At 38.9% G+C, this 25,534-nt stretch overlaps 1 long non-coding RNA gene across 1 annotated transcript; it reads left to right on the forward strand.

Annotated features, from left to right (window-relative positions):
* Positions 1-25,534, forward strand: LOC141545557 (uncharacterized). The gene is made up of 8 exons (XR_012483067.1): positions 1-2,353; positions 5,563-5,890; positions 9,585-9,708; positions 10,396-10,539; positions 11,108-11,974; positions 22,081-22,196; positions 24,128-24,180; positions 25,302-25,534. It is a non-coding gene; the product is annotated as an uncharacterized LOC141545557 (long non-coding RNA).

Genomic DNA, 25,534 nt, shown 5'->3' on the forward strand with positions numbered 1-25,534 from the left:
GTGCTTAATAAATGTTTCTTTGATTAACTAGCTAAGAGGCCCGTGAGCTCTAAGTTAACCAAAATGTGATTAATTCTGGTAAGCAGTGTAGGAAACTCTGAAGAACATGGAAATTGGAATCAAGAAACTTGGGTTCAAATCCCAAATTTGGAGACAGAGGACTTGGGTTAATTTCTGCTTTGGCAGTGATGACGTTTATGTAAACTTTAGCAAATCAGTTCTTTTGCTGTATGCATCTTAGTTTTTCATCTGTAACCTCTGTGAATCTCAGTTTCCTTATGTGTAAAATGGAAACAACAATATCTCCGACCTTACAGAGCTATTGTGAGGATAAGGTATTTATAAAGTACTGTACAAATGCTAGCTGGTATTACTTCAGAGAAACCAGAGGCGAGGCCATTTTTCCAGGCTGTATCACTGACGCTGGTTAGAGCTAGTCAAAGGTTGGGAGCGCAGGGCAGGTTGGTGCAAAGGGCTTGCAGGAAAGGAGTAGGTGAGATTGGCGATACAAGCTGGACTGCATCCACAGAGAAAGCCTGTCTGCCTCCCATGATACCAGGTTCTGGGGCAGCTTCAAAGGCTGGCAAATCATGGCTCATCCCCCTTTCCATTTTTATGAATTATAAAGAAAAAATAGACAAAATACACACTTTCTCTGCTCCCTTCTAACCAGGCAAGTGTCTGGGGTCCATGGAGGTGTTGAAACTCCCTGAAAATCTAGGCAACGCTGGGATTGCACTTCCTAACAAGCAACCTTATTGTTTGCCTGATCATATATCCTCCATTCTGGATCTGAATCTTGTGTTATGTGCTTCAAATGCTCATTCACCTTAGAGCCAGAAGGCCCAGATCTGAATCCAAGCTCTAATCCTTGCTATCTTTAGGATTCTGGGAAGCTCCTTTTTGAGAGACAAGATGGCTGGGTTCATTTCCTGACTGTCACTTCATCACTGTGTAAGTTGAGTCAAATCAATCTGGGAATGAGAGTTTCATGGAGAAAATGCTGGCAGTGGGCGAGATGACGTCCAAGGCTCTCCCAAGCACCGTGGAGTGATCTTTGGTAGCGGCCACCACACTGCTGGTTAAATATTTGGGAGCTGCTGAATGTTTGGGACCGAGAGGGATTTGTTTGCACAATTTCCATCGTTTCCTTGAACAACATGCAATGGGTCAATAACATGGTCTTCCTAAGGATAATCTTTCTGGAATGGCAGTGATGAGCTGCTCCCAACATCAATTCTATAAGCAAGTGGGCATGGCAGCCATTGTCCAAAGTTTCTTCATTGACCTCTCGTTGATTGAGTTCAGTTTGCTTTCGTTCATGGGGTGAGGGAAAAGTGGTTGCTTTGTGTTAAGGAACAGGTCAATTCTCCGAGAGCCTCCACAGCTGTGCATCAGAGCATCTGAGGGAGTCTCGGGGCAGCCCTTGCTGCCCCAGGTGTTGCTGACTGGGAATGAGATAAATGGGAGGGTGAGGGAAGAGGAGGGAGGTCAGGCAACACAATGGCTTCTCTCAGTCAGAGAGAGAGGTCAGAGAACAGCAACTGCCTCTTAGTCTCCTTGTATCCTCTTCTCACAAGAGGAGATCCATTCTGGGCTGGAGCTCTAGCAGTCACTGGCAGGTGGCTCCCGTGTATTCCAACAGCTTTTACTTTTTGCGTTTTGTGGTTCTGCCATCTTGTAGATTCCATCTAGAGGTAAACTAATGGGGTTACTCCACAAATCCAATGACAGATACCTAGTAGCAGCCTTTAGTTCAGTGCACCATGAAATGATATCTACTGGTTCTGGAGACATTTCTTTATGTTCTTAATCTACTGAAACCTGCCGTGTCCTATAATTGACGTCGTCTCTTTGTCCCGATATCTTCTGTCTTAAATATTTCAATATTATCTTAGAGTAAGAGATATTAGGATCATAGATTTAGTGATGGAAGGGCCTGTAGAATCTATCATGTTCAATATCCTCATTTTATAGAAGAGGAAATGGATCCCCAAAGGAAAAAAAAAGTCATACAGTTGGTGACTAGAAGAGCTGAGATTCAAAATTGGGTCCTCCTCTAACTCCAAAACCAGTGGTCTCTCCCCTGTGTCATGTTGCCTCACGGAGGCCATCTACTTGAAATATAATTCTCCTTTACAATAGCCCTATCGGATGTTTATGCGGTCCCTTCTAAATTATCTCCAAGCTGTTCCCTCATCCCAGTTTCTGCCAAAATTTCTCTTTGCACTTGGTCTTTCTGGTTTGAATTCAGATACTTAACAGGACAAGTGAGGCAGCTCAATAACAAAAGGGGTAAGAGTGCTGAGGCTGAAGTCAGGAAGACCTGAGACCCGGATGCAGATCCTCACTGGTAAGTATGACTTTGGGCAAGTGACTAAGCCTTCCTGTTCTTCAGTTTTCTCATTTGTAAAGTGAGGATAATAATAGCGCCTATTAGCTAGGGTTGTTGTGAGGAGAAAATGAGATAATATTTGTAAGGCACTCTAGGGCTTTATAAAATGCCATCATCATCATCATTCAGCTAGCTGAGCAGGGCCTCTGCTAGCAAAGGTTTTCCTCAGGGGAGCCAAGTTCTGCTCTGAATTCACGCTTTCCCCAGGGACCTGATTATTTAACACTTCCAAGGCGATGCACGGTATTTGGGAGAGTCCTAATTGGAAAGGAGTGGGAAAACTCAGTGTTCCTAGGGCTGTGTATACTGCTGGATCCCTCCACAGGACTGACCTCATGTGTTAAAGAACAAGGCTCATGGAAGATAGGACCAGTTGGCTGAGGAAAGGAACCTCTTGGAACAGTCAAATCAAGTTCCTCTGCTTTTCTATCAAACTTATTACCTACCAAAATGAGTTGCTGCCATTGCTGGGCAGCTTGGCCAATATGCAGAAATCTCCATTCCAATAGGAAACTTGCCTTGATTGACTGCAGGTCTACCCTCTAGATGCTGGATACTCGTCTAATTCTTCTAATCAATGCCGTTTTCTTTGACTTAGGGTTGTACCTGACTCTGAGGAAGTATTTGATAAATGCTTGTTGATTTGACACAATCACTATTATGAATTGCCAGCATGGTGTAGGCTAAAGAACACACAGAGAGATTTGATTCTTTGCTGCAAATTAGTTCTGTGAATTTAGGCCACATAGCAATGTTATCTGTGTGGGAAGAAAGGAGACAAACATTTAAGAAGCACTTGCTATGTGCCAGATGTGCTAAATGTTTTACAAGTGTTATCTCAGGTGCTGTTATTATCCCATTTTACAGTTGAGGAAACTGAGAGAGACAAATTAAAATGGAATCTGAGACAGATTTACCCTGTATAACCTAGCTAGTGAGTGTTTTAGGCTAGATTTGAATTCAAGTCTTCTAGATCACAGGAACTTGGCTATATCTACTGAGCCATCCAACTCCATCATAATGGGACCGATGTCTTCATTTGTCAAATAAATCAGAGGGAATATAGGAGATAGATTCTAGGGTCTCTTAATGCTTTTTATCTTCTGGACCTCCTATCCTTTTATGGGATCTCATATAGCATAATTTCCATTCCTTTATCACCCTGGTCACTATTCTTTGGTTGTGTTCCAGTTTGTTAATGTCCCGTCTAAAAAAGAGAGAGATGATACATTAGACAGCAAGATTTCACCAGCTTTGGAAAGCACTATAAAGCTGAAAACAATGGTGTTCACACATTTGGAAGAGTAGATGGTTTTCATTTGATCCGGAAATGTGAATTGTCTAAGACTGGCTTTTTCACCTAGGACAGTTTAGAAATCTGCACATTCCAACATCGAATGGCAGAGATTTTTAAGAGCAGTCTTTTTTCTACAAGTGAGTTTGTGCCCTTTACGCCAAAGGTCAAAAACATCACTCACAGGCTACATTTAAGCGCAGACAGAGCCAGACTAAACTGTAAGTGGGAAATTCTTAACAAGATTATTAAATTATAGTGGAATATGGATAAAATTAATATGGGTCTTCCAGGTTAATATGTAGTCCCCCAGGGATCCTTATGTATGATTTAGTGATCCTTGCTTCTATATAAGTTTGATACTACCAATTTACACCAGTAGATATTTCATAAACTATGGCTGTTTCTCAGTCTTTTTCCATGGAGAATAATCTACCCTAAAAATTGTTATTTTGATGGCTCTTTTCTTGTCTTGTGCTTCCAATGTTATTAAAACAAAAACAAAACCAGAAACATTTTCTGCAGAAATGTTGCCCTACCTCTGTTGCCCATCAAGCCCACAAGTGGCACCTTTACCACTTGTAGAGATATAAGTCTCTATTAGACCTGGAACATTAATTTCTCCTAATTTCAAGATACACAAAAACCCACATGGCTGCATATTGAAGCAATTTGCTAAAACAAAGGAAATCCTTCCAATCCATGACACTCTATTTCAAAAGCGGAAATGAAATGCTCTCCGGGAGGCACATGTAAGGCAGAGGCTAAATGCCCATTAGTCAGAGAGGTGATGAAGATTTCCATTAAGTTATTGGTTTGAATTTCATTCGTCTAAGGCCCTAGCCACTTCTAGGGTTTAGCCAGGATAACAAGAAAACTAGAAGTCAAACCACAGCAGGATTATTTTAAGGAATTGAAGCTCTTTAGCCCAGAGAAGGTTATACTTAGAGATGAAATAAGAGATCCCCAAGCACTTGAAGAGATGCCAATAGGGATAAAGATTCAGCTTGTTCCCAGAAAGCAGCGCTATGGAAGGCATTCAGGACTACGTAAGGAAAGCTTTCCTAACATCTAGAGCTCTCCAAAAATGAAAAGTGATTCTCATTTGGGATGTCATGCGTCACATTAATGGAGGTCTTCAAATGGAAGACACATGTTGAGGTTTGTAGGGGAGATTCCTGATTAGTGACAATGGATTTTTAGATCCCTTCAAGTCTGAAATTCTGTGATTCTCTAAGCATTTGTTCTTCTAAACATATCATGGGAGGTAGGATGGCATGGTAGACAGAGAACTAGTCCTGAAATCAGGTAAACTGGATGCAAATCTTACTTCTGTCACTGAACTTCTCAATACTCTGTGAAGTAATTTAAGATTTTGGTAGAAACAAATTGGAAGGAGGTCGTTCGTCACTTGGGCTTTCTCTGTATTTAGGAGATCACAATCAATCCCAGAGCCCTAAGGATTAATGAATCCGTTCAACCAGGTGGGCCCTATATACAACAAAAGTCATTTTCTTAGCTAAATAAAATAACGATTTATTTGATTTTAAGTCCATTGCTTAGATTATCCCTCTAAGGTTCATGCCTCTCAGCCACTTCTCTCTTGCAGGCCCAGTGCAGAGCTCTATGCATTATATGCTCTGGGGAATATTTTACTGAGCTGGGCTATTGTTTGCTGTTTCATGGGTTAAGGATAGAAGGAAAGAGTGATAAGTGATAAAGGAAAAAGTGATGAAAGGCAGAGAGAGAGGCAGCCATTCATTCCCAGATGACTACCAGAAGCTAGTTCTAGACAATAAGGATCACAAGAAAAAAATGTTTTTTATTATTTTACTTTATCCTGACTGTATTTTTGTCTTTGTTGCCAAATCAGCGAGTGTTTAAGGACCTCCAGTATGCCGGGCAGTGGGTAAAGTGTTAGAGGCACAAAGAAAGGGAAAACAACAGTGATGATGACAGCAAAGCAACCCCTGCTCCCCAGGGGCTCCCAGGCTGATGGGGGAGACAGCACCGCAACATTTCTGCATGAACAAGATGCAGGAGGAAGCGGAGGTTGCTCCACAAGGAAGACCACAGCATGGAGCTGGCCCAGGCAAGGTTTCTTCAGATGGGGTTGTCGCTGAGAGAGGAAGCCAGGGAGCCTGGGAAGGCAGGAGGCAGAGAGGAACAGGGACAGGCTCGGTCCCTGAAAAGACATGCAGGTAAGTGATGGAGTGTCATGTCACTGACCTGCAGAGAACATGGAGAGGAGGAAGATGGAAGACCTCTCGCCAGGGAGGGAGGAGCCAGGTTTGATTTCTTAGAAGCCAATTGGAGGATTTGTCCTGGGCAGCTAGGCAGTCCAGCAAGTAGAGTGCCTGCTGGAGACGGGAAGAACTGAATTCAAATCCAGTCTGATTCAGTGTCTTTGTGATCCAAGACCAGTTTGCCTGTTTGCCTCAGTTTCCTCATCAGTAAAATGAGTGGGAGATGGAAATGGCAAAACACTTATCTGTGCCAAGAAAACCCCAAAACACACCAAAAATGACCCGGTCACAACACCATCATTCAATAGGAAAAGAACAGGAAACAGGTTTCTAGCCTATAGGGATAGTTTCCCTGGGAAGGATTTCTTGAAGGACACAGAGAAGACCCACAGAAGATGGGAGGAAAGATGTTATTAGCTGGTGCAGTGGGGCATGGGAGTTTCCTTCTTCTCTGGCTCTCCCTTGGAAACCATGGACTCACTGAAGTATTCAGCCCAACATAACTAGGAGTAGATGTGGACCTTGGCGGTGAGTCTGGAAACTAGAGCCTGTACTGGGGAGGGGCGGGTGTGGAAGGAAGTTTGGGACCATTCACACCGCTGTTCCCTAAACCAAAAATGATTCTGGATATCCGAAGTTAGAGCACTCACCTCCCTTCAACGCCTGCAGTTTTGTTGGAAAGAGGTGATGACTTTTAGGGAAATGGCTCTTCTTCCAGTCCAGGATTTGGTGGAATGAAGCCTGAGGAGAAAGACAGTAAATGCACAGAAAATTACAGAAAACTGATCCTTCTTAGGAATAATGAAGGCTTAGGTAGCTACTGTCTGGTTTAGGATCAGAAGAGGAATAAGTTACTCAATGTCATACTGACATCTAGAATGTTTAGGTTAAGAAAAAAAAAATCAATATTTCCCCCACCCCCATCTCCTAGCTAGAAGTGATTGTCCCTCCTCTTGTACAAACCTTTGTCGTTTGTCTCCAAGCTTCCTGATTTCAAACTGTTGCCGAGACCCCTCCCTCAGCTCCTGTGTAGCTTCTGTGCATCCAGTTACCCTGTGGTCTCGGCACGGTCCAGCAGGGATTCCTGCTTAATCCTCTGTCCTCTCTTTTCCTCAGGAAGTTCCTTTTTCTCCAACCCTATTAGCTTTCATAAAAGTCCCCCCGGCCGTTAGATGGAAGTAGGAGGAGAGACTGTCTCCCTACCAGGTCAGTGAAGCAAAGGAATATCAGAGAATGTATTTCTGGTGTGGCTGTTAGCACAATCAGCAGTAAGGGGACCAATGGGAAAAGTAGGGATTGGCTTAGTTCAGTTTGGCCCCAGGCTCAGAATGGAGAGCAGGGATTAGAAGTGCAAAGAAGCATAATTACATTGGACATCAAGAAAAAGGTCAATTGGACCTCCAAGTGGCGGGGGCTGCCTTGAGGGAGCCAGTTCCCTTTATTTGGCGAGTTCTAGACCACATGCTGGGCATGTGATAACGATGGCATGGTTTGGGCTGGGCCAGCTGCCAGGCTGTTGAGGTCCAACTCTCAAATTTGATGATTCTGACCGGAACTTCTCTAAGGTTCTTTCCAGCTCCAAATTCTATGACCTTAATTTCATAGATGGGAACACTGAGAGGCCTAGAAGATTGAAATGAGGTCTCCGAGAGTAGGAGCGACGTTTGGATGGGAACAGGGATTCAGCTTTGTGAATAACCGAGATGAGAGAGGGCAAGGCTGGGAAGTACGAGTATCATGAAAAATACGCCTAGAAAGGTGCATTGGAGCTAGATCCTTGAGGCCTCCAAGTACTGGTCTAAGGAAGTTTACCGTGGATCCTATAGGCAATAGGAAACAATTGAAAATTATCATTATTATTTAGCAGAAGAGGAAAATAACCAAACCCAAGCAGTATAAAAGCTATAAGGCAACTGGAATTCCACCAACAATTTAAGGGGAAAATGATGTATACCTTAACAAATCTTGTATTTACGGGATTGTCTTTTCCCTGTGTTTTTTTGCAGAAATTAAGCATTTTTATAATAGCTAAAATGTTTCTTTTGTATAAGAATATTCAGGCATTGCCTTTCATATACATATTAATCTTACAAACTCGATTTGCCAGGTGTTCCTGTTTTGAAACAATATAAATCGAGCTGCCTTTATTTTTTAAATAAGTTGGGCAGTTGGGCGACAATTTGGGAAGCAGTAACTTTGTTTTTTAAAAAAGTAAAATAATAAATGGATTTTAAACAAGCAAAATCACATGTGGGTGCTCAAAACACAATCACCATAATATCCTGGGAGTGAGAAGACTGTGACAAGAAACTTACTAGCATTCATTACCTGCATATCAAAATGGAAAAGTCCAGGGAACCGGGTTAGAGCTCTCAAATTCTTTCTCTACTATTCCTCCACAGGCCCACAGTCCTGACAAATTTGTTTCCAGTTTCTGTGGTTGGAAATGGAACCCTTCTGCATGCTCAGACTAATGTTATATGGAAACAGATGAGGAGAATTATGATCATTTTTACAGGGAAAATGTAGAGGGTTTGGCTTGGAAGGGAGAAGGGTCACAGAAAACCATATACACCGAAAACAAGCTATTAGGACTTCCTTTTAGTTGGTTATCATATGAAAGATAAATTATTGCTCCCCAAAACAGAGGTAAGTAATGTAAAATGCTTTTGAAGATTTAGAACTTAACTGAAGTGTGTCAAAGAATTATATTTCTTCATCTCATCCTTCTTGGTTCAAATTGCAATCTTCATCTTTCTCTTGAGATTACTGGTACTTGGATTATGCTACGGTATCCTTTTCAAATTTTCCTAAAAATAATGAAAAAAAAAACATGAGAAAATACTACAACTATGTCTTATCCCATGAAACTTTTATACTTACAACTGACCTAGCTTTTGACCATTCAGAATTAATAAACAACCAATGAAACATCATGCATCAAAATGTTGTCTTTAAAAAAAAATTTCCTATGATTATGCTTTGTTTGATGGAACGGCTAATCGATGTTTCAGGTAGAATTCTATGTTGCTAGAAAAAATTAATTACCCAAGAGATTTGAAAGGTTAGAGATATTTGATGAAGGGTACATAAAACTAGGTGGAAATCGACAGCTCTACAATTCATTTCCATTAGTCCTAAATTGGGAATTCAATTTAACATAGTTAGATCGGAACTTCAGGTTTCTATCTCTGAAGAACACTTTGGGTACTGAAGCATATCATATCATGTGCTGAAATGGAGAAAATTAAACCCACAATTGAATTAATCTAACTTACCCTTCTTCTTTCAAAGGAAGGCTGGATGGGAATTTATATATATATATATATATGTGTGTGTGCGTGTGTGTGTATATATATATATATATATATATATATATATATATATATATATATATATATATATGGTTTTATTTCATTAACTATTTCCAAATTACATATAAATATTTGGAGCATTCATTTGAAAAGATTTTGACTTCCAGATTCTTTGCCTCCTACCCTTCCCTGCCCCCTTGAGAAGAAAAGCAATATGATATTATACAAATGAAATAAAAAATATGTTTCTGTATTAGCCATTCTGCAAAAGAAAAGAAAAGAAAGAAAAGTCTGCTTAAGTCTGCTCTCAGGATTTATCCTTTCTCTCTCTGCAGGTGGATGGCATTTTCCATCATGGCCTTTGGACATCCTAAGAGTACCCTCATGAATTATCCTGGAACAGTCTTGTGCAGGGTCCCTTGTGGGGAAGCAAGAGACCTGAAGACCTTGTGGCCCAAGGTACATGACTTATCTTACCTCTGGGATGGACCTGCAGGAGCTAAAAGTGTAAAATACACAACTGTATATTGGTGATGGACTCAGACCTTCCAAGCCTGTCCCTGTGCTACTTACCTTCAGTAGCCCTCCACAACGGGCATTAGAATTGGTGAGTTCCCACAGGATCATGGGATTATCCAATATTTTGCAACTGTAACTCCCAAATGTGCTCCAAGGTACCATTATGATAGGAATAATTATTAGTCACAATAGGATTGAAACAGAAACTCAAAGCGGAATTTAGAATACAGAACAACAGAAAGTAGCACTAAGAGGAACCTGCAGCATGGTAAAAGCAACCGATAGAGTGGTGGTGAGTTTGAATCCAGGCACTGCCACTTACTAGCCCGAATCATCCTGAGTAGATGCCTTCACTCCTCTGCTTCTCAGATGCTCTCCCTAAGATTCTATCCAGTTCTGAATCCTTTGATCCTGTGTACGTAGATCATAGAATGTCAGAGCTGGAAGGGACCTTAGAATCTGGTGCACTTCTTTCTCTTCTCAAATTACCGAGGATTTGCTATTTGTACATATGACATATGCCAAGCTTCCTTTAAGTTCTCCCCTCTCTCCCCTCCCTTCCCTCGGCAGTAGAACGTAAGCCTCTTGGGGGCAGCCACCATTTTATCTGTCTCTGTATGTCCACAGCACTCTGTTGACCGAAGATGCTTAATAAAGGTTGAATTGAGTTGAACCAGGATGTCCTGTGGATCCAGCTCACAAGTGCACATCCATAACCCACCGGGAATAAAGGAAAAGAGAATGACTGAGTGTTGAGTTGAAAAAGCAGAGGTGAGCCCAAGCATCTTTTCCAACTGGAAAATCCCATTTCTGTGAGATCATAGATTATATTATCAAATGTGTTATAGATAGAAAGTAATGTTTATAGAGTTTAAATCTGAAATTTAAGTTCATTTTAAGGAAAATTAATGAAATTTAGATGACAGATTTATAACTACATTTAATTTTAGCCTTCCAAGTCATCAAAAACATTCAGAACAAGCAATCCAAAAGTCATAGATTCTGAAAATTGGTTCCCTTTCACAACAGTCCTAAAAAAGGGAAGATGCCCTTTGCTTGAAGCAGATGGCAACCCCAATTAGCCAAGCTATGATGCTACTTCAAGTCATACAAACTCACAGCAGCCACACTTATTTTACCTTAAATGCATTTTAGCCTCAATGCTTGCAAAGTCTCTTTATATAACACACTAGAGAAAATATTTGATTTCTCTATGAATAAAATAAGAAATTAATACAGAAAGTTAAAACCATGGTCAAATTCAGAAAGCAGATCTTCCATGGCAATGAACTTTGAATTACCATCTCATCTTTTTTCTTATTTTTATTAATGACTTAAGGAGCAGCCTTCTAGGAGAGCATAAAAGCCACTATGCTCCTGCAGCCTTTTGTTAAACCTGACGAGATGAGGGGTCATCAGATATTTTTTTGTACAGAGGAAATCAATGGCAATCCTCTATGTAATATGCACCTCTAGGACCTTTCTATTTCCTTCTTTGGGAAGATGCTACACAGAAGTTTTAAGCACTTTTTCCAGAGATGTGGATGCAAAGGGTCGTGGACTGAGGAAGATGATCCAATTCCATTCTTTGGAGTTCGTACTTCCCCAAGACTGAGCATGATGCATCTAGCTGCTGGGATACAGAGCTCAATGGGATCCCTTTGAGAAAGGGATGTGGTGAAATGCCCCAGTCTTGACCTCCTTCTGGGTCCAGAAGCAATAACTTAATGTCTATGTAAAAAGTGCCCATCAGCTTAGGATGAGGAGCTCTCCAAGAGTTCCTTGCATTGATGAAATCCCCATTTGTAAAACAAAACAAAACAAAAAACAACAAGGAAATGCTGCGGCTGCATATCATACACTAGATGGTACCTTGGGAGGCAGAATCACTAGCAACTAAGGGGAGTGGGAAGTTGGGGCTCACAGGCTGCAATATCTTGCCAGGAATGGCTTCATGCATGAGAAGCAGCTTAACAGCCATCATCAAAGACATGAAGGACCAGAAAAAGAGGCAGTTCAGTCATGGAGTGAGAATGAGCCGAGTGCCTCAGCCCTCTTTAAATAGCCAGAGCCCAACCTGAAGCCTCATCCCAGTGGCCCCAAACGCAGCCGGCACCCCCATCTTTCCATCTCAGCAGGTGCCACCCACCCACCCCTCTCCTCCAGGACAAGAGACCCTCGGCACTCTCCAGAGATTCTGAGAAAGGTAAAGTCCTAGTATTTTTGCTTTAGGTTTCCTTTAACTAAGACTAGTGATTTTTAGAGTTGAAAGGAACCTCAGAGAGTATCTGGTTCTTTTCCTTAGATGGTTCTTGTATTACAGAGGAGAAATTTGAGGACTAAGGAGAGTGAATGACTTGTCAAACATTCAAACTTTATTAAGTGCCTACTATGTGCCAAATAAGAAGTTCCTGGCAGATCTGGGATGCTATTCCCACTCCTATGACTCCAAATTTTATACTTCTTTCTACATATTATTGGATCCCTGGGGAGGGGTATCTCTTACCAAATTTTCTTCTTGAGGAAGTTGAGCTTTGCAATTTCAATAAAAAGACAAATCAGAGCATTTAGTCTTAAAGTCAATCCTTTTCTCATTTGAAAACAGTGCATAGCTGTTATGATTTTTTTTAAATCATGATTTTCAGTTATAAAATAATGTTCCCTATTGATTATGGATGACATTGCAATATATGTGAAAATTAATTTAACTTGGATAGAATAAAAATGGAGTTGATGGTTACTATTTTTCCAAATAACCAACAAATGGAAGGAATAACTTTTTTTGTGGTAAAACTTTGTGGTAAAAATCTCAATAAGAATAGTTTTTTCCAGGTACAATTTTATTTTATTTTACTTTTTTATTTTGTTTTATTTTTTCTTTTCTGAGGCTGGGGTTAAGTGACTTGCCCAGGGTCACACAGCTAGGAAGTGTTAAGTGTCTGAGACCAGATTTGAACTCGGGTCCTCCTGAATTCAGGGCTGGTGCTCTATCCACTGCACCACCTAGCTGCCCCTCAGGTACAATTTTAAAAATTCTTTTTTCCTATAGTTCCAAATTCTCTTTCTTCCCTTATCTCTTCCCTTATCCCATAAGAAGACAAAATTCACCATAAATATGTAGTCATGCAAAACAAAGGTCAACCTTAGACATGTTTAAAATGCAAGAAAAAGAAAAAGGGGCAGCTCATTGGTGCAGTGGATAGAGTACTAGCCCTGAAATCCAAGAGATCTGAGTTCAAATGTGACCTCAGACACAATACTTCCTACCCTGGAAAGTCACTTTACCCCAAATGCCTCAGCAAAAAAAGAAAAAAAAAGAAAAAGTAATATGATTCGTTTTGAACTCTTAGTCCACTACCTCTTTCCTGGCAGACAGACAGAATGTTTCCTCTTGAGTCCTTTGGAATTGTGGGATGTCATTCAAAGTTTGTTATCTTTTTAATATTGCTACTATTACATAACTGAGAATGGCAAAGAAAGTTAATTAGGAACTTGAAAACAAGTTCAATTTACTTCCTTGATCTCTCTATGCCTTTACCACTATTATTTCTCATGTCTGAGTTTCCCACTCCTCTTTCCACTTCATCTACTAAAATCCTATCCCTCCTTCAAGACCTACTCTTATGTCGCCACCACCATGAAGATTCCCCAATTTATGACCAACGGTGCTCTTTTCTTGATGTAAATGCTAATTGTCTCTGTGCTTTTTTGCACAAACTACAAATTAGTTTGAAAGTGGTTTTTAATCTATATATCTTATCTTCCCTACTAGACTGTAAGCTTGTAAGAGTAGGGATTCCTTTTTTGTTTGCTGCTAAATCCACTCACAGAACTTTCTTAAACCTCCTCCTAGGTTATCACCAGAACCTGAAAAACTCACAGAAAACACTTATAAAGGCTTATATCAAAAACCCTAAAAAGGGAATTGGAGTCTCTAAAGAGGAGAGAGTACACAGGCATCCACACTTAAATCCAATTCACTTGCAAGTCACGGTTACCTTCCTGAAGTTATGGTTCTCTTGGAGAATGAAGGTGAACAGCAACAACACAGAATTTAGGCTTGAAAATAGTGGATACTTAATAAGTTGAAATGAATGGAAACGCCCTGATCATTTTGATCTTACCCTGTTGAAGGTGATCAAGGGACAGAAAAATCCTTTGGATGGTTTCTTTTTCTCGCCTTTAGGCCACTCACATTTTCTTTTCTGAAATTCTTTTCAGCGTACAAGAAATCCATTGTAATCTGCTCTGGCTTAACACAATTTTAAGGGTAATATGGTGGCATGAGTTAGAACTGGAAGTATTAATGAATTGGGAGTCAGAAAATGGGGGCTCAAATATTAGCTCAACCACAATCTCTCAGTATGTCTTTCAGTCCATAAACCCACTTACATTTCTACCTCCATACAAATGGGGGAGTTGGACTAGATGATCTCTATGGTATTTTCCAGCTTTAATTTCTATGATTTTCTGAATAGATTCTTTAAAATTAGGTAAAAAGTTAGATTTTTGATCATCTGTCAAAATCTAAGATATTCTGGGAACATTTAATGGCATCACACACTTCTCTCTCCTGTAGAAATGCAAGAATTGCTCATCATAGACATAGATAGATTTTGTCTTTCTGTTAGGTATGACAAGCTCTGAGAGGGGAACATTAAGTTTTCCTACAATCACTTTGTTTTTGCAATTCAGTTAAATTTTCTTTTATAAACTAAAATGCTTTTCATTTAGTAAATATGTATTTAGTTAGCATTGCTGTTGTTTCATTTTCTGTAATTACTTCAAAAAGAATACAATTTCCATATTCATCTCTCTTGATTTTGCACATTTTGTTTTTTATTTGTCTAATATTAGGATTTTAATTCCCATTTTGGGGGATATACATGGTGTATAGTAATTTTTTGCTCCAACTTCTTATTTCCATAGTGTATTTAAGTTTATTTTTTAAAGGTATGTCTATTATGATATATTTTTAGATAAACTGTATTTCATTTTCCTATTTATTCACTATTTTCATTTTATTGAATTATTCAGTTTATTCTTGTTTAATATTGTGATTGCTAAGATTGTGTTCTCTTCTACCTATTTTCATCAGTTTTTATCCCATTAACTCTTTTAAGCTAGTATGTTATTCCCTATAATTAATGTGTATTATGTTACTTACTTTATTTTGATGCTATATTCTACAGGCTTTCAACTGCCCCATTTGCTTGCCCTATTTTAAATTGTTCTAATTAATTTATATCTATTTCCTCTTATTCTTTCTTTTATTTTTTCCTTTTCCTTCATTCATTCACTTTGTCACCAAGTTAAGAAAATTAGAGTCTAATAGCTTTTCTCCCCTTCATTTTTTAATAACTCTCTTTTACTATGCCTTTTTTCAACAAATTTTCCTTTGCTTTGTTCCCTCATTTCTTTTCCCTTTAAACATAATCTGAATTTCATTTTCTGATTAATAGGCTATACTCTTAATTGTTTCTTCTTTATTCTGTGTTGCTTATGAAAGTAAATGTTTGAAAGTCACCTGCTCCCTCTGTGCAAATTCCACTTTTGTGAAAATTTTGTACTATTACCTTTGGATATCTCAGCCTGTCTTCCATTTTTCCACTTGTGTGTAAATCTCAAGAATATCAACCCATGAGATGAGCAATGGGCAGCTGAAAGCAGTGTTGTGCAGAAAAGTCCCTTTGCCTTCTAAACATTGTGAACTATTTTTCCTCTTTGCCATTCCCATGATTGCTCTCCATTCACAAGATAATTTACTCTACTTATGATTGAATACCCTTTCTGCTATTTTGGTACTTTTTACTCTTGGGAACTTCCACATACTTTCTTCTGAGCATGGAATGTGATGGAGTGGAGGTCCCGTCTCATAGCCTTCTAGTGAAAACATTTATCCCAGATGAAATCCATCATAAGGTCTCTTACTGTAGACTATAGCTCTTCTCTCATGGGAATGTTGTTCCACAGTGGAAAAGTTTCTGTTCTCTATTGGGATAAGATGACCTTCTCGGTTGCCACTATCTCAGTAGCTCCTTTTTATTGCTCCTATTCTAGTTTAGCACTTCTCTACTTTATTGAGAAATCATAGGAATTATTCTTTTCCTGTTTACCTATGGACTTAGTATATCATTGTTCCTTTTGTTTGTTTGTTTGTTTTTCTTCTATATCCCAGTAACACAACTTCCCATTCTGTTATCTCTTCCCATGAATTCTACTTAACTGAGGAGATTTAATCTATGTCAGTTTATATAAATTATTTCCCCTTGTTTATTCCTGATTCTAACATCATCTTACATTCTTAGTCCTTTACATCCCTTTTAAACCTTGATACTCTATTCTTTCTTTTAATCCAGATTAATTTTTTCTTTTAGAAAATAATTTATGCACAAGATAATGGTTTTTATTTTTTCCTGATATTTATGTTTATTTTTTTCTTGTACTACTGTTGTTTAATGTATTTGGAAGTTAAAAGTCTGCTAATGTCTGGTTTTTGTTATTGTTGCTGTTCTTTGTCTTTTTTTTTTTTTTTTTTTGTAGAAATGCTTAGTTTTACTTTGGCAAATTTCTTATTTTTTAAAAACTGATCATTAAAATCAAATTTGTGAAATGTGTTATTTTTGCAATGGAGCTTTTCCCTCCCCCTTTTTAGAATATACTATTCCATTCTCTCCATTGTTTTGTGTTTGTTTGTGTATATGTGACATAATCTTGTGTGATTTGAATTACTCATCCTTCATATTTTTAAGTATTTTTCTTTTTTACTTATGAAATTTGTTACTGAAATAACTAAATCTTTGAATGTAAAGCATGTTGTTGTTGGCTTTAGTGATAGTGTTCTATTAATAATCTCAAAATCAATATTTTGTATTCAGAAGTCTAGCATAGAATTCTTATATTATCTTCTGAGTTATGATATCCAGTTTCTTTTTATTGTCACATTCCTCTGAGAAATCTGTGATCCTAAAGCTATTGTTATTTTTTGCCTCTCTTCTGTCAAATTTCCCTCCACTTTAGTATTTTTGTGTTTCAGATCTCTTATTTTCTCTCTGAGCTTCCACTTCTTTGGAACGATTCTCCATTATACATTCAAATTTTACCATTCTGTTATTTGTATTTTTGAATTTTGTATTGCTTGCCCTGATACCAAACCTGCGATCATTTCCAATTCCTTCTCCTAATAGTTTTACTTATTAAAAAAAAACCCAATTCTGATTCTGAGCTTTCTTGCATTGTCCCATGATCTGTGTGTAGTTCATAGGATTCACTTTTGCATGAGGTCATATCCATTCATTTCCCTTCATATTGTACTATTTGTTCAATGTTTTTTTTTTCCTTTGAAGTTGTATTCATTCTCCATTTTGCCTTTCTGATAGTCTCTCTTGGTTAAGCTGTGTGGGAACTGAGTTTTTATTTATCTCTCTTTGATAGTCTGATTTTTCATCTTTTATTATGAATTCCCTATGATTAATATTTAGAAATCCTCCCCCATTTCAAATTCTTCTCTTTTCTACTCTTGCATAGATTTTCTCAAGGCTGAGCTACCTAGTGAGCTTCCCAAATGTTAATGAAAGAGAAAAGTTAAAAGACCATCAGAGACCTGACATTAACAACAACTACAACCCAATAAGCAGATTAACTAGGAGAAAGGATCATTCAGAGAAAATGAAGAATAAAGCCTGAGAAAGACAAAAGAATAAAATGTGAAAAAAATATCAGGACATATTCAAGGTATAATGTGAGGGAAAATGAACCAATATAACAAATGAAACACAATACTATGGACTTGCCAGAGAATATAGATTAGTAGCATGAACTTCTAAAATGATTAGAAAGAAAAACAAATCTTTTCACACAGAACATTAGAAATGAATCTAGCCTCTTCAAATTATGGACAAGGAGATTGGCTGGGTTCGGATTTTTGTCTTGAATAACGCCTATGGGGAGATAACTAGCTTTGGCTGTTTTTTTCATTTCCTTTTCTGTTAGGGCTAATCCTCTGTTCCTCAGATCCAATGCTCTGTTTCTATCTGGCTTGTGGCTTTGAATGCTATATATGGTATGTCTTCTCTGTCCAATTCTTACCTCTTTCCTCCTTCCCTTCATATGACTGGACAGATTCAGTGTCTGATGATGCTTTCAGAGTCAGCCTAAAGACACTTGGGTAGATTTATTGTCGTATAGGATCTCTACAATCAGACCTTGAGTCTCATGTTTGTTTGTACTCAGTGCAGTGGATGTAGGGGATTGAGTGCATCCTCCATTATTTGAGAGATAAGGAATATCAGACCCAGAATGAGTATGTAACTTGTCTGAGGTCACAAGGGAAGTAAGGAAGTGACAAAGGCATCAAGTGAACCCAAATCTTCTGATCTATTGCTCTTTTCCCTACATCATGCTTCCTCCTCAGATGAATAAAGCTAAAGGCCTACACAAGCAGTGAATCTCATAAAACATCAGAAGGTTCTGGTTTAGTGGATCAGAGAGAACCTCAGTCAAAGGTGTTCAGGACCCTGGATAGTGTCCTGGTAGTGTGGATGAAAAGCTCAAAGTTACTAAGGCCTTTGAAATTCAGAGTACATATGCATTTGGCAATTTCTCTTTGAAGGAACTCCTATGTTCAGGGGATTTTGAGCTGGAAGGAACATTAGAAATCATCTGGCCAGACCCCATCATTTTAGAGATGAAGAATCAGAGTAATGTAGCACAAAATGAAAAGCAGATGTTGTCTACTATGGTTAAAGACATTGTTAAAGCTTTAACTGGATCTACCTTTGTCCTACTCCATCTCTCCTATCTTCTCCTTTCTGATGCAAGCTCCTTTTTTTTTTTTCTGCAAAGCACTTAAAGTACTCAGATTATATATAGATTAGATAGGGCCCTCTGCCCCATGAATTCTATACTCTAAGAAAGAAAAAAATTTTTAATAAGTAAAACTATTAGAAGAAGGAATTGGAAATGATCGCAGGTTAGGTATCAGAGCAATCAACATGCTAAAAAACACAGACTAATTATAATAAACATTGCATGGGGGAACACAAACTATTTGGGGATGATGGGATTTAGAACTAGAAGGGAATCTTAGAGTTTCTAGCCCAATTTGTTTCTCTTGTAGAAGAGGAAAGAACAATACCTTTTCTTCTTTATTATATGAATAATTTTTTAAGCTCATAAATCAGAAACCAAAATCAATGTGTTGGTCTAAGCCTTTCAAATATTATTTTAAATAAATAAACTTTATTGTTATCCTCAGCTTATAATTTTATATAGTCTCTTTGTTCACCAAAATAAAAAGGGGAAAAAAAAACCTCCCCCCTCCTTCTGTATGTATGCTTTTACCTTGCACAGAAACCATAGTTACTGAGACAAAGGGATATGGGAAGGCTGCAGGGACGTTTTTCGCTGAGCCTTTCTATTCCCAGTGAATTCCTCAAGCTTATGAGGACACATTTGATTGTGCAAAGTACAAACTGCCCCCGAACTAGATCCACTTGTACTGTGAATTAGTGATTGGAGCTGGGCATTATGGCTTTAAAAACAGTTTATATTCACTCCATACGTATCCAGGTCCTAAAAAATACATCAACAAAAGACTGCAGGCAGTCTCAAGGAGGGGCGAAAACCTGGTTGAGTGGCAATTTTCTGTTCATAAATCAACTCAATTAGGATTCTCAGCTGCCCTAATGCTGTTTCCCAGAAGTTACAAGTGGTATTCTCTCCTCCCCAGGAATGTCCTTTTATAAGAACGTGGTGCTCCTTCCAAACAACGTGGAAGAAAGTCCATAAAGATACTGAGCCAACAGGAATCTGACGTAAAATGCGTTGTGATAAAGCTCACAGAAGGATAGAGGATTTTAATAGCTGTATTTTATCATCATGTTATTCATACATCAACAGGATCAAAGAACCAGACAATGATGAGGACGTAGATGGTTGATGATGATGAAGGGAGGAAGAGGAGATGAGGGCTTCTGAGCTTTGTGAAGTCTCATCACTATTAAAATCCACTCTGCTAAAGCAGTTTTCCTATGTATTTGAAAATGGTAGAATAGCTTTCAGTAAGTGCCTCCATGATGCTAGGCAGGGCACTGTACGAAATTAATAAAAAGAGGAAATAGCAAAAAGTGTCTCTGCTAATCAGACAATACAACCTAGATATTGGTAGGACATTTTAGTTAATTTCCTTTAATTAAAAAAAAACAAACTAAAAACAGTGGGGTTTCCCCCCTGAAGTAGGGAGTCAGGGAAGGAAATCAGAATTTATTGTTAATCTCTTTCATTAGGTTGTATCTCCCATTTCTCCATTCTGTCCAGGAATGCTGGATAAGTAGCTGTCTAGTGAACCCCATGAGATTGTATGTGGCAGAGGGTAGGGGTGGAGAACACCCATTTTGAGTATGATTTACCAAAAATGAATGCACATTTTGACTCTCTGTGGCACATAATGATTGATTTTTGTAATAAATCAATGTGCCTGGGTTTCAGTGAATCTCCAGTGGACAGTAACACACAAGAGATACCATTTCTAAACCTTGCCTTGGAGATCACTGCTCTGGATGTGAATTTCTGCTAAAATCTATAAAGCAAAATTTCATCATATGTAACACAATTATTTTTACCCCATGAATAAGGACTCAATAAATAAATGCACAGCATGGAAGGACCATTCCGACACACCTCTCACAATGGTTTTTCTCTCCTGTAGATCCGGCTGGGCCCAGACCCACTGTCATGTTTCCTTGTTACATGGGGCTGCGGCTTCCCCAGTGACCCTCAGCTCTTAGCATATAGGTGCGCTGAAATGAATTCATGTGAGGTATGGGCCATGGTTAATGGCTAAAGAATAATGACCAGCTTTATCATCAGTGACCAAATTTTCAACAAACATTCACTTTTGCCTTTGGCACCTCATTGTCTTGTCTCTTCATGAATAATCTTTCTTGTAGTAAACATGATGCACATAGAGAGTAGCGAGTCTCTGACAGTGGATCTCAAAGTGGACTTCTGTTGGTGAACTCTCTAATGCTGGTGGAGCAGGGCGAAAGAGGGCGATAGCAAAATAACAAGGGATGTCCTAATCAGGCTTAAGCTTTTCTATTTCTCAGTAGCTAGTGATTCCCTTCTAGCAATATGTTAAAAGAACCATGATTTCATCGCCATGAATCTTTTCTCCAACAAAAGTGGATCAGAATCCTTCTGTGTCTTCATTAGTTTCTGTGGCTAAAGATAAAAGCATCCATGGTCAATCTTTTGGTGATGAGCCTCTGTTTTCAGGATACACACACACACACACACACACACACACACACCCCTTAGTAAGAGTTGTATTTTGTTGACATACCTTTTGAAAATTCAAGGTCACTGTCACTCAGTGATGAAGCATCAGGGGAGGATGTCTGTGGAATTAGCTCTACCACCCCCTCAACACACACAAAACACATTATATAAAATGGACACACATACACATACTTATGGTATACATACAGACACATAACCATAATGCATTTATGTGCATGTGAAGCAATACATAACATACCACAGACAATGCCTTAAGAGTCATTTATGCCTCTTCTAAGATGTACACGAAGAGATAATGTAATCAAGGTACTTATCATGAACTGCCCCAATCCATAAAATATGTCCAATACACTTCCTTCGTCCTGTCCCCACACTGTTGTAAAGAGCTACTTGCCTGCAAGTAAGCAACAATTTATGTCAAGAGCATAAAAGAGAATGATGGTTTCATTTTGTTTAAATGCAACGTGCCCCACAAGGCAAGAATGGCTAGATGGCTGATGGAGAAAATGCAGCCTTTGTGAGATTACCTTTTGCCCCAAGGAGCAGTTTAAAAAATAAACCATCTGTTAAACACACACACACACACACACACACACACACACACACACACACACACACAAAACCACAAAAAAATAAACACCTCGATCTGATATGTTTTGAGAAAGGTTGACTTAAGCATTCTCAGACCCACCCCACTAATGTCTCACTGCCTGTGTACTGTTGGCTTGGGAAGATGATCCCTATTCTTAAAAGGTGGGGCAGTCATCTTGGGGGGCATGTGTCCTTAATTTCAGCAGACTGACCCCCAGGGAGTTCATCGTTTTTTCTGACTATAGCAGCTCCAGAGGCTATGGGATGGCTGACACTTCTATTAGTGGGAGATGACCACAGAGATGTCATCTCATATTGCTGGACTGCTTTCATAGTTGTAAAGTGTTTTACATGAGCTCTCTTCTTAGATCCTCAGGACAAGTGTATAAGTCAAGTACTATCAGTATCCTTATTTTACAGATGGGGAACTATGGCTGAAAGGCAATCTGTTGAGCGTGTAAGTGTCGGACCACTCTCTGGACCAAGTCAAGCCTTCTGAAGACTAAATCTAACCTACCATCCACTCTGCCACCTAGGTACTGCTTCTAAAGTGCTGGGAAAAGCCTGATTCATGATTTCACTTGATTATTTTTCGTTTTTAAATGGAGGATTTGGGAAAGGGCATGAAAGTGATGATTATATAGAGAAATAATTGTGACATAAAAGACCCAAATAATTACAGTAAAAAAAAAAGAATGCTTGACCCTATTCTCTTAAAACAAAATATTATACTTCAAGAAATCTGGATTTAACATCTTTTTGTAGGGGAAACATTTTTGTTTTACATATTTTGGTTTTAATGTTTATTTTGATATGAAATTGTGCTTTCATCAGGGAGTAGAGAGACCCCAGAAGCAGTTTAATCCAGCTTGGGGGAAATTGAGGCCCTGGGAAGTTATATGATTTGCCTAGAGCTAACAGATAGTAATTCATGCATTTGAATTCTGATCTTCTGATTCCACAACTGTACCATAAAACTTCCCATTACAAGAGAGATCAGCAAGTCTTTTAGAACTCAGTCTCAGAGTGTTTCTTAAGGACTGGAAAGTGACTTTGTTCCAACTGAAAAGTTAATTTATGTCAGAAGTGGCAATCGAACCCAAGTCATCCAGCCTTCAAAAACTGGCTATCAATCCACCCCAGTGGTCCTCAAACTTTTAAAATAGGGGGCCAGTTCACTGTCCCTCCGACTGTGGGAGGGCCGGACTATAGTAAAAACAAAAGCCCACACTCTGTGTCTGCCCTTCAGCCCCATTTGCCAAAATCCAGCAGGCCACATAACGTCCTCAGCAGGCCACATTAGGCCCTCAGGCCATAGTTTGAGAACCCGGCACTAGACCAACCTCCCTCTCCTACAGGAGGTCATGTTGTTCTAAAAACAAAACAAAAGGTCATTGAAGTTGCACTATTTACCAACAAATAACAATAAACATTTTTTAAACTAGAAACTGCTGGTCAATGAGAACTAAACTGTCATGATGATCAATGTGTTTGATTATATTTATTTGCAAATGGAAAAGCCAGATTTCTCAATATACAGATTAACTATGCATTCATACCATCACTCTTCAAGGATGATTATCACTTTGAAAGAAATCTTAGCTTGGGAGATTTTTAATTGTAGTTGGATGTTTTTAGTGTTCTGCTGAAGGTGTAGAAAGAAAAGTGAAAAGGCAACTCACATTTAACAGAGAACTACAAATAGCTTTTGTATAAAAGAGTTTGTGAATCCACATTATCATTATTAAGTATAAAAACGTAATTTCATTTTATTTGCTACCACACAGTGGTAGTTTTGCTTCTTCATTTTATTGCCTTTTTGTGGTTTGCTTTAAATCTCACAAAGTGATCTTATTTCACGTCTGAACATAAAACTGACACTAGATGCTATCTCATATGGCTTCCGGATTAAAAACAATCACTCAAGCAAGCTATTATAAAAGGGCAAGAGGCTCTAGAGCCAGAAGCAGCAATAGAGACAAAGTGTATATTTGGAAGAATCCTGGGTTTGGCACTGGCAATCCTGAATTCAAATTATACCTCTACCATTTATGCCAGTATGAACTTGAGAAAATCATTTTAACTTTTGGAAGACTTGGTTTTTTAATCTAAAGAACTATATGGAGCATCTCTCCATGTTCTAAATCACATCACCCAGTCCAATGTCTTCATTATAAGATGAAAAAATCCCCCCCCCCCAAGAGCAAATCCAAGAGCAAATCCAGGAATAGTAAGTGGCAGATTGAAGACTCAAATTCAGATCATTTGACTAAGTCCTGGGTCCTTTCCATTCTTGAATAAAAATTTAATTCCCAATATTACATCCCCAACAAGTGGCCTTTCGGCTTCCCATTGAAGATTTGAATTTAAAATGGGGAACTCTGAGACAGCCTCCTCTAGTTTTAGATAGCTCAACTTCGTAAGAAAACTTCCATGCTAAATCTACCTTTTTGACTTTTGCCAACAGCTCCAAGTTCTGATTTACAGCATCAAGAAGGTCAAGTCTAATGACTCTTCCAGGTAGTACGCCTTCAAATTCTTGAAGTTTGAATTATTATTTTTTTTTCCTAAAACTTGTCTTCTCCAGGCTAACTGCTCATTCTTTCAATTGGTCCTTGTCATTTTAACATGGCTTTGAATTATCTCTTCCCACTGGTCACCTTTTTTTTTTTTTTTTTTCATGTCCCATTCCTTTTTTATACTTCTAAAAAATGGATACTGGAAATGAACATGAGTCTGTATATTTGATCCAGAAGAGCAGAGAAGAGGAAGGGAAGGGAAAGTAGATAGTGGGGTATAGTGAAAAGGGCATGGAACTAAGAGGCAGAGGAGCTGGTTCAGTCTAACTGCAACATTTATTGCCTCTGTGACCTTGGCTAATCCATTGAAATTCTTTGGGTCTCAGTTTCCTCATCTGTTAAAAAGGAAGCGGATTGTACTCCATGACTCCCAAGGCCCTCGCTGGATTTACATTATGAGTCTATTAGATTTAATCTGACTAGGGAAGAAGAAGAGAAGGGAAAGTCAGCAGTGCAGTACAAAGAAAAGAGGCTTGCATTAGGAGTTCAAGGACCTGGTTCTGAATCTCAGCTCTCTGGTTTACCACCTATGTAAACTTACAATCAATCCCTTTGGGACTAAGTGTGCTTGTCTAAATAAGAGGCTCCGGAAGACTGATGATGAAGCCTGCTCCTCAGCTCCTGACAGATGCAGGTGGCCACAGGCAAATCCATTTTAAAGACAAGAACAAGGGAGGCATTTGTTTTACTTGACTGCTTATTTGCTACAAGAGTTTTTCTTTTTTCTTTTTTTTAAATCAAGGGTAGGTTGGGAAGAGAGAAAAATAGATTGTTTTCTTGATGTCAAGTATAAATTTAATGAAATAAAACGGTTAGACTAGATCACTCTAAACTAGCAATCCAATTTATATCTCTTATTCTTTATTTTGGGGGCAGTTGGCTCCTCTCACATTTTGCTGCCACATCACATATTAGATTCATCTGACACGGATTATCCAGCCCACTTTCCAGAACTTTTGTTTAATATAAAGTTTTTTATGTTCTTTCCTGCTCCATGTTCTTAAGACTGATTTTTTTTAAACCCAAGTTGGCACTTCCCCCTATTCTATTTGCATCCGTTAGTGCCTCCCGCCGCGGTGTTTTTGGATGTTCACCGAGCAGAAAGCACACGAGGAATGGCATTTTGCTGGACACATCTGGGATTCTCGGGAAGGAATCCGTCAGTGGCAGGAAAGCCGGATTGTTTCCTTTGGTCTACAAGGAAACCAGCCAGCAAAGGTCCCTGCGCCAATGGAAAGAGAACGGAGCAGCCTCGGTTCCTGAACAAGCCAGTCCCCCGCGTGCCGACAGCCCCG

The sequence above is a fragment of the Sminthopsis crassicaudata genome, chromosome 6, assembly GCF_048593235.1.
Source record: "Sminthopsis crassicaudata isolate SCR6 chromosome 6, ASM4859323v1, whole genome shotgun sequence".
In the NCBI taxonomy this organism is placed as follows: domain Eukaryota; kingdom Metazoa; phylum Chordata; class Mammalia; order Dasyuromorphia; family Dasyuridae; genus Sminthopsis; species Sminthopsis crassicaudata.